Source organism: Antrostomus carolinensis, unplaced genomic scaffold (genome assembly GCF_000700745.2).
Source record: "Antrostomus carolinensis isolate BGI_N321 unplaced genomic scaffold, ASM70074v2 scaffold8776, whole genome shotgun sequence".
NCBI classification, from domain to species: Eukaryota; Metazoa; Chordata; class Aves; order Caprimulgiformes; family Caprimulgidae; genus Antrostomus; species Antrostomus carolinensis.
This window is the reverse complement of record NW_010321152.1, coordinates 38,417-47,551: the sequence shown is the minus strand read 5'-3', so window position 1 is coordinate 47,551 and position 9,135 is coordinate 38,417.

The following is a 9,135-nucleotide window of genomic DNA, read 5'->3' as shown; positions in this document are numbered from 1 at the left end:
GCAGACAAGGATCTGCATGTGAATGTAGTCATCTGATGTTTAGCTTCCTGACATCACTGCAACTGGCTGTGCTATATAAGAAATCTTGGAGGTAGTACAACTTGCTGGTATTCATGTTTTACCTTTTCTGAAAGAGAGACATACCTGAATCATCCCCAACTTGTAATTTCAATATCTTACATGTGGGACCACAGCAATTGAGACAATGTTCTTCAGATTCTTTTGCCTCCCCCAGCTCTCTCCATGTAGTCTTAACATTTCGAACAGGCTCCAGTGCCTATACTGTAAAGACAAAGACTACTATCTCTTGGTAGTAATAATAGAATATATATAATGCTTAGGAAATAAGTTATATTAACATGGCTACTGAGCATTTTGATGCATGCATGACTCAGAAGTGACTATTTCAGAGTTGGGATTTTTTTTTGTTGTTAATTTAACTTAATGTGTTGAGCTGATATCATGCAGGTTTTGATTTCTGGCATTCAGAGAGATGTGTTGGGAACATGCAGGAGAGGAAGGTGGAAGAAGGGAAATATAAATCACTTATTGTTGTTTCTCTTCCCAAGCAGAGGAGATGGCATGCAAGCCAAAGTAAATGGTTGTATCTGTAAATCTAAAATAGAGTTTCAGCAAAAATAATTACATTTTAATTGATTTTAAAATATCTACTCCACTCAAAGTCAATACAAAGTTTTTAAAAGGTAAGGAGGGACACTATTGTACTCTGGAGTCCTTATGCCTACATTTTATTTGAGCTAGAGTAATTAAACAGAAGATGCAAATGCTATTGATAACACAATATGAAAACCCACCCTTGAGTCTGCAAATTTGTGCATGAACCTTGTGGCATCAGCTTGAAGTTTAGCCCACAATGACAACTCTGAACAAACGATTAATAATAACAATAATATCGAGCTGTGTTTGAGTTGGATATAGGAATCTGATCTGAGAACCAAAAATGTGTGTAAAATGAATAGCCCTTAAGAATCCCTGATTAACACCCATATTGTGAAACTTTCTGACAGATTATAGAAAACAAAAGTCAGTAACATTTTAGAGAAAATAATGCTCAGAGAGCTGCCAGAATCGTTTTACTTGTTAGGTGTGTAAACTCAAGTGATTACAGAATCATTGAACATGAACCTGGTATAACAGCCACTTTCATTTGTAGGGCTCCACTGGCTGCATTGAAGTTACTTCAGATTATGCTGGGATAAATGAATTCTTAATTTGGCCATTGTTATCTAATTTCATTCTTAAGAGATCAAATATTTTATACTGTTTGCAAGATGTAAACCTTGTATTTTCTAGGCTTAGACAAAGCAGTTACACATGGTGAGGAACACATTTGAAGCAGGATTTCTATTGTATCCTTCACTGATTAACCTTGTCTAGTTTTACTTTTTACTTCCAGAGAGCGGTGACAATTTTTACTACTACCAAAAAGCCCCAACATTGCAGTGTGGTGTCATGAATACGTAAGCCACTACCTGTGCTGAAGATTTTTGTCAAGAAGTTCTTAATTGCAAATGTGCCCTGGTTTAACCCATGGATTTAGAGAGGTCAGCTTTGCTTCTGATTACAGTAAGGAAGGAAGAAAGCAAGTTGGGGGCAGGGGGCGGGTTATAAATGCAGGTAGAGTTATAAGTGCAAGACGGGGGCAGGTCTTTGATTTGGGCTCATGCTGTATTTATTGGTGCCAGATAGAATACCTTTATTTTGAACAAGTAGTGATTTCCAGACTAAGGGTGAGGATTTTTTTAAATAAACCTATCAGTATGTCCACTCTATAACTGGGAAGTCTAACAGTAGTATGGATATGCATTACCTAGCTTTGGCCTCCATACCTGTGTACAGACTTTATCATGTGTTGAACTAGTCTGTTGAGGTCAATGCCCCTGAGCAAATATTTGCACTGAAATGTACTTTTCTCCTTTTCCCAACATCATCTAAAAGGAGACATGGAGAAGAATGGGAAGAGGAACAACTCTAATCCCTGAATAATGTTCCTCAGTGATGATTGTGTAAGCAAGCTATGAGATGAGGTTTTCATTTTTATAGCAGTCATCATGCTCTCAGCCCTCTCCCTGCTTGGCTGCCCCCAGTGTCTGACTATGGTACAGATGCTTTAATGCAAGCCAGTCTTTAGAACACAATGGGATTTGTAATACTCAGTGGTAGATGTTTTGCTATGACTAATTTGTAACAGTGTCCGGGTTCTGATGGGGATTCTCAGACTTTTGTGACTAAGTGACAAGCATAGCTTGAGAATTCAAAGCCACTATGAGAAGTGTAGGTTTGCAATAATGCAAATACAGACACTGAATAATTGTATAGAATTAATTTGAGTTCCTACTCAAACAATTCATGATGACAAAAAAATCACTGAGCTGACTGATTTCTTGAGTTCACACAGCTTTATCCAAAATTCTTTTCAAAAGCTGTTTCCTTTAACTTCACTGGACTTTGATTCAGACCTTCCTTGATACTGATATACTGACTTAAGTTTTGAGATTTGAGGACTTCCACGTGATCTCTCAGTACTCCTCATGGTTTCATTCCTACAGCTGGAATGGTTGGTGTTGATTTAGCACAGCCAAATTATCATGCATCATGAGTCAAACCTGGACGCATAAGAGTGGGATCATCTTTTTAAAAGAGCAAACTCCTACCCACCCACTTGACCAGCGTAAAGTGACTCTGCAAGAGGAAGAAACATTTTGTACTTTTGGATTTTAATATTAGATGTTTCTTTCTTGTGTATTGGTTTTAGTAATTGCTAAATTCCATCTGATAGAAATGACAAATTGTTTTGTTTTCCAGCTGACAATTTCTTCATTGTTTCCAATTTAAAAACCCAAGGACCTTATGCATGAAAGGGAATTAAGATTCCTTTCTTTAATCTGCAGTGACATCTTCAAAAGCTTCAAGAAAGTTGAAAATAGAAATAGTGCAGCTGATTTCAGTCACCATAACCTAAGAGAAAGAAAGTAAAAACATAATAGCAGAATATTTGTTACTGCTTAGTAGATATCTATGCTACAGTAACCCCTAGAAGTCTTTATAAGGCTTATGGACTCACTGTGCAAATATAAGACAGGCTGTGCTCATACTTGCTCAGAACCTAAGGCCTTAACTGCAAAGGGATCTTTACACCAGAGTTCCTGCGTCTTTGTAGAGCCCCTGCCTATGCACAGAGTTCCTCTGGTGGAAATCCAGCTGCAGGGTCAGAGTTCCATGGCTTACAAGCAAATCCAAGTGCAAATGGGAGGCTTGACACAGGCAAATCAAATCCAAGTAACTCTGGAGAGTTCAGCAATGCCAAAATACCAGCCCTGTGATGCGTCTCTGTATTGTAGTTACGCGGATGGGAAATTAGTCTCTATCTGCCCGATGCTTCAGGTTATAGATGCTGCTGCTGCTTCTCTTACTGTACTTAAGTGCTCATGCTCTCTTATTCATTGTGTCTCACTGAATAATATTGAATATATTTTATTTAACTTTTCTATACCATAAATGCCAGAACTAGACATTTATTTTATGGGTGTTTGCTTTTGCAGGCAATCTAGACTTGCAGACCTACAGATGTGCCTCAAACCTATGTTCCTACAGGATCTTTTTTTAATTATTATTTTTATTTTTTATTATTTGTTTGGTTTGGTTTGTTTTCCTCCTCTGTCGAAATCTAGGATTTTTAGGCTGGCAAATTTCTTACAGATGTCATGGGAGGAGTTAGTAATGAAAAGAAGAGGATGAGGCTAAGTCCAGAAGTTTCTGTCTAGTTCACTTGTTTTCCACCTCCTTATATTTGAATGATTGTTTTAAGTGAATTGAGCTATCAGTTTTAGAATTTTAATAAAAAGGGAAAATTTCTTTGCAGAAAAGGTTGCACTGAGTTTCTGTTGCTTTAAGGTTTGATCATGTGCCAAAATGTTTCTGCATTGCCAGTTAAAGCTGCTGCTCTTCTCTGTATAGCAGATTATAGTGGCTTCTTCATCAGAATTCACAGCTCCGAATTAAGGAGAACTCCTTAAGCCTTTCCAGTGTTAGCTGATGATCTGTTGTGGTTAGTTCTGCGTCTCCTGTTTTTTTTTAATTGGGAGATCAAAAACCACCTTTAAACTGATGAGTAGTAGCTTGGAAAAGCATGGCACTGACTTCCTAAATGGTGAAGAACTAAGACAACTCAGAGTGGGGGGTTCAGTGGCAGGAAGCCATTGTGTGGCCAGTATTACAGGATTTTTTAAAAAACTTTTATACCAAATATAGCCTACATTATACCTATGTGAGTGGTAAGCCTCTGAACTGCAGAAGAGAAACTAAATGGTTGGGGATCTGGGAAGACCCTTTAAAAATAGCAAGCCTCATAGCTCTTTCTTCTTGTATATTATGTATATAGAGGTATAATTATCCTTTTTTAGCTCACTGCTGTGCTGTAAGGATCAAACAATTACGCTGCACCAGTGTTTTGTAGATGCAGTATGCTATAGACATTACTACGTGGAATTTGTCTGCTTTCATATGTGGCAAAGTGCTCCTATCAGGCAGTGTGCCCTCTGAGTTTTGACTGGCCTGGTTTGTATGAAGTTGTCAGTGTCATAGACAGTACAGATTTTCTTTGGTGTTTTTGTTTCTAGGCTTTATCTAGAACAAGTCTGGGGATGCAGGGGAGTTTTACACCGTGATCCTCAAGGGAAGACAGGTATTTAGGTAGTTACTTTTGTAAGTGTTAAGGTTTCACTCTTTTGAAGGAGAATGTAGACATTAAGATTTCCTCAGTTGGGGGGCAGTAGTGCAGAGCGGAGCCTTTCTGTCGTCACTGAGTAGGCATGGATGTTGTGGCAGAGATCTCTGATACCAATACCACAGTGAAGTCGTGAGTGAAGTGAGGAAATAAGCTTGAGATTGGTGCTAAAATTAGCAAATGTAGGATGGAGATGTCAAGTCTGAAGTCGTTTCACTTCTCTAAATAATCCTGAAGTAATGTCTTCTGTCTGAAAATAGTTAATTGGCAATTTTATAGCAACAGACTAACCTATTCAGAAATAGAGAAGTTTGTTTTTTTAATTTGTGGTAGGTGACTCTATACTTATGAATATGTGTTTCTGTATGCTGAAATTAGAGTTACCTAGATTCTTAATGAAATATATCCTGAATAATTTTCCACCTTTTGACTTTCTCAGAAGGAGTTCAGAAACATAAGATGGAAGAGTAACTAATGTAAGTGAAAAGAATAGAGGAAATTTTAGTTATGTAAAACTTACTCAGGTTATTAGATCTTATGCTAAGGGGGAAATCACTGCAGTACACACCAGGCTTGGGAACGTCTTGTAGCCAGTTGGCACTAAGTGGAGATTGAGAGTCTTGTTCACTCCCCTTTATGAGGATATTCAGTTAGATGTAAAAAAGCCATGCCAGGAGCTGTATTTTGGTTTTGATTTGTAACCAGAGATACCAACAGAGTAAAACTTTTGCTGTTGAAGGATTGTAATTGCAATAACCTTACATAGAAGTCCAGGACTGACTCCTAAATGACTGGCTTTGGAATGGGGAATTTGGAACACGGAGATAAACCAGCCTTTGAGCTGCTTGTGAGGAAATGGATGGGAAGTCTATTACAGTCTGAAACTGTATTTAAGAAATAATTGGGTACATGCTTCTCTCTCTGCTGAAGAGAGAGGTGATGTAACTCCTCTACAAGTCCTTAGGCAGACTACTTAGGCAAAATCATGCTTGTCTTTAACAGTAATATACTTATGTCTGAAGTATTTCTCTGCCTTTGCCTGTCCAAAGCCCTCTACTTGTCAGCGTGATTGTGTCATTGTAAACAAGAGCAAAATCTACCTCATTCTTGATTTAGTAGGAAATGCTGAATTGCTTAACAGAATTTCTTTTCCTGTCTCTCCTTCCCCACTACACTGCTAGTAAATTAAGAAATTTGCATGAAAGAATGTAAAGAGTAGCCTCATCAGCTGTAGTGAAATAAGGTACTCTGAGATTTCCTGCATTGCCATAAGAAAGAATCATTAAACCAGACCTGGTAAGAATCTCTTTGAACTGGAAAACAAAATACCACTATGAAAACTAGAACTGAATAAAAACCAGAACTAGCAGTTATAGGCAGTAATACAGCAACCAAGAATCAGGAGTACAATTACAGAATCTTGATCACGTTGGTGTGTGCATAATAATATAAGAATTCCCATGGGTTGCAATAATGTTACTTGCATGTACAAATATTTGCTCTGTTGAGCTGCTGGTGGAGTGGTTCCTGTACAAAGATTGCATCTGGGCTTTGTCGTAAGACAATGATGGGGTTTTTAACAAAAGCCACTTCTTTGGCATGAGATCTGTATGTTTGGCCTAGTGCTGTAGGAATGCAGGTTTGGGAGTTCTGAGAGCATTAGCATTCAGCTGTGCCTTTCTGTTAGTGATGGAAAAAAGTGAGGTGTATTTTATTCAATGGGAATTTCCCCATTTTTCATGTTACCTCTCTTCAAAAAAGCGGAGTTATGGCCTGTGGCCCCCAGGACCAGGAAGTATTAGCCAAGTGAGTGATAACAGCAGCTGTGAATGATTAAAGTTGGTGAATAATGTTCTCAAGGACAATACTTTTTAGTTCTGAGAGAAAACTGAACCAGTTTGTCTTTTTATACTTGTTGCTTTTTTTATATTTATGTGGAAACACAGACCATTTTACAACTGAACTTCCTTGGCAGTGTCTGCCTCATCCTGACCACTGGAACTTGGACTTCACTCTCATTCTTCCTTCTCGTGAAGTAAGTTCCTTTTCTGTGTTCTTGCTGAGCCAGTTATCCAACCAATTGGTCCCTTTCCTGCATCAGCCAGCCATGTATTCTCCTTCATTGTTCTGTGACGCCACGTACCTATGCCTGCCACCTATCATCATGTTTCTTCCACAAGGTAAAGTCCAGGCTAAGATATGCCTTGCAGGTTTCCCATGCAGTCAGCTATATTGCCTCCTTCTCTGCTCTTTTCTAGTATTTCCTCAATTGAAGTCTATTTCCTGTTTCTTGTCTGGAGTCTTAAAGGACAAGGGAGCAAAAATGGGCCAGTGTCCTCTTAAAAATACCTGTGCAAAAGTTCCTGTTGCTGAATTCACAGTACCCAGCACAGTGAATCTAAGAATGTGTATTCTATTCACAGGTTATGTGTAATTTCAGCTCAAACCACTTTCTTCACAAACGTGGAACAGAAGCCTCTAAAATGTGAAAGAAGGAAATTCTGGAACACAGATTTATTTTCTTCAGTGTAGTTTGATCCTGTTCCCATTTATATCAGTGGATTTAGATCAGGGCCTATTGCTAATTTCTGTTCCATTCAGTTTCCCTGGTAACGTTTTATTTTTAGCACCATTATTCTTCAGAGATCTGGCATGGAGGGTTCAATTTGAATATGAACTATTATAATTTTATTTTAAATGTTTAATTTTGTGGGCAGAAATGGGGAAAAAAACCCTACCCTAAGCTGTTCCACTGAAAAATATCTGAAAAATGTGGCTGTATCACATGGTTAAAACTTGTATTACTTTTTTTTTCCCCCATGGCTTCAGTGGAAGATTTTTGGAAGACAAATTATTATGCATTCATGTATTTTTAAACCTCTTAAAAATCATTATCCTTTTGTACACTAGAGGTGTGTTATTCTGATTTTTCATATGTCTTACCATAGCAGGCCCCAAACTGTCAGTAGCACAGTGATTCTAAAAATAATCGGTCTGGCAGAAAAGGAGAAATACTTCTGTTATTCGTCTTCAGCACTAGTCACCACCTGTCCCTGAAAACTGGCAGGACAGGAGTAAAGAAGCTGTAGAGATTGTATCTGTTTCCATTTCTAGGTTCTATTTAATGACATATACTTGTATATTCATCTGAGTGCCTTGCCTAAAAATTTCTTCAGTCTTTATAAAGAATGAGACTAGCTGAAATTCTTAGTTTGGTGACTCCAGCAATCATTACATGATGGCATTATAGTTGGAGATTGTAGAATTTTTTTACTTTTTTCCTTCAATATTACTTGCTTGCCATTTGCAATCAACACCACGACTCTGACTAAAGAACAAGTGTAGCAGTTGGTAAGAAGTAAGAATTAAATCATATCTTGATTTAATTATGATTAATTTTAACCCTTTCTCTCAAATGAGAGAGTGGCCAGCCTCCCTGACAAAAAGCAATGGTTGAGAACTTAGTCTGAATTTACTGGGAATGAAAATAACTCTACTAAACATTAATAGGGTGAAAAAGTAAAAAAACCCATACAAATAAACAAAAACTCCACAGTCCTGTGTCAATATAATGCTTAGAGTTCAGTGGTACTACTTCACTGACAAAGAGAAAAATGGAAATTAACATTTTAAAGCTTTCAGTATTTTTCAAGGCAGTTTGGATTCAGAGTGCATTTGCCCATTAACAGATCAAGGATCTTCTATGTCTTTCACTCCAGTTGTATAAGAAAGGTGATCTGTCAGAATTTATCAGCAGATGAATAATTATTTATCTTATGTAGACTCCTATTTATAGTATTTGTCAAGCAAGTTCTCTCCTAGGGAGGGATTATAATATGAGCACTACAAGGTATGATGAAAGCCTTCCCATACCTCAGGCTTTGTAATTTCCTTTTGTCTGAAAAAATTGCCACAATAAGACATAAAGTCTAAAAAGCTCTTAGGGTTTTAACTGGAAGTCCTGTGCTATTCAGAAGATGCCTTGGTTACAAGCATTTTCCAGCAATTCTGAAATCAAGGCTCTTCTATAAATGAAAAAGAACCCTTCATTTTCTGTGTTGCTAGGGAAATGGTAAGAGAGAAATAATCCTTCCTCTTTCTTGAAGAAATGACCAATTCATGTCAAAATGTGTCATTCTCAGTATTTTTTAGCTCTGTAGCTTCATCTGTCCAAACAATCTCGACTAACTCTGAGATAAGATAGTCTGAAAAGATTTAGATGCTAATTGGGCCAATAGGATCTCATCACTATCTCTTGAGAGTTTAAGTAAAATGATGAGAAAGTGGCTAGTTATAGCCATTGGCCCATCCCAGCTGCCATACCCAAGAGTAGGGCTAATAGGAGCTGATGGGTTGCTTTATGCCAGATTTACTTGTTCTCTTCACAC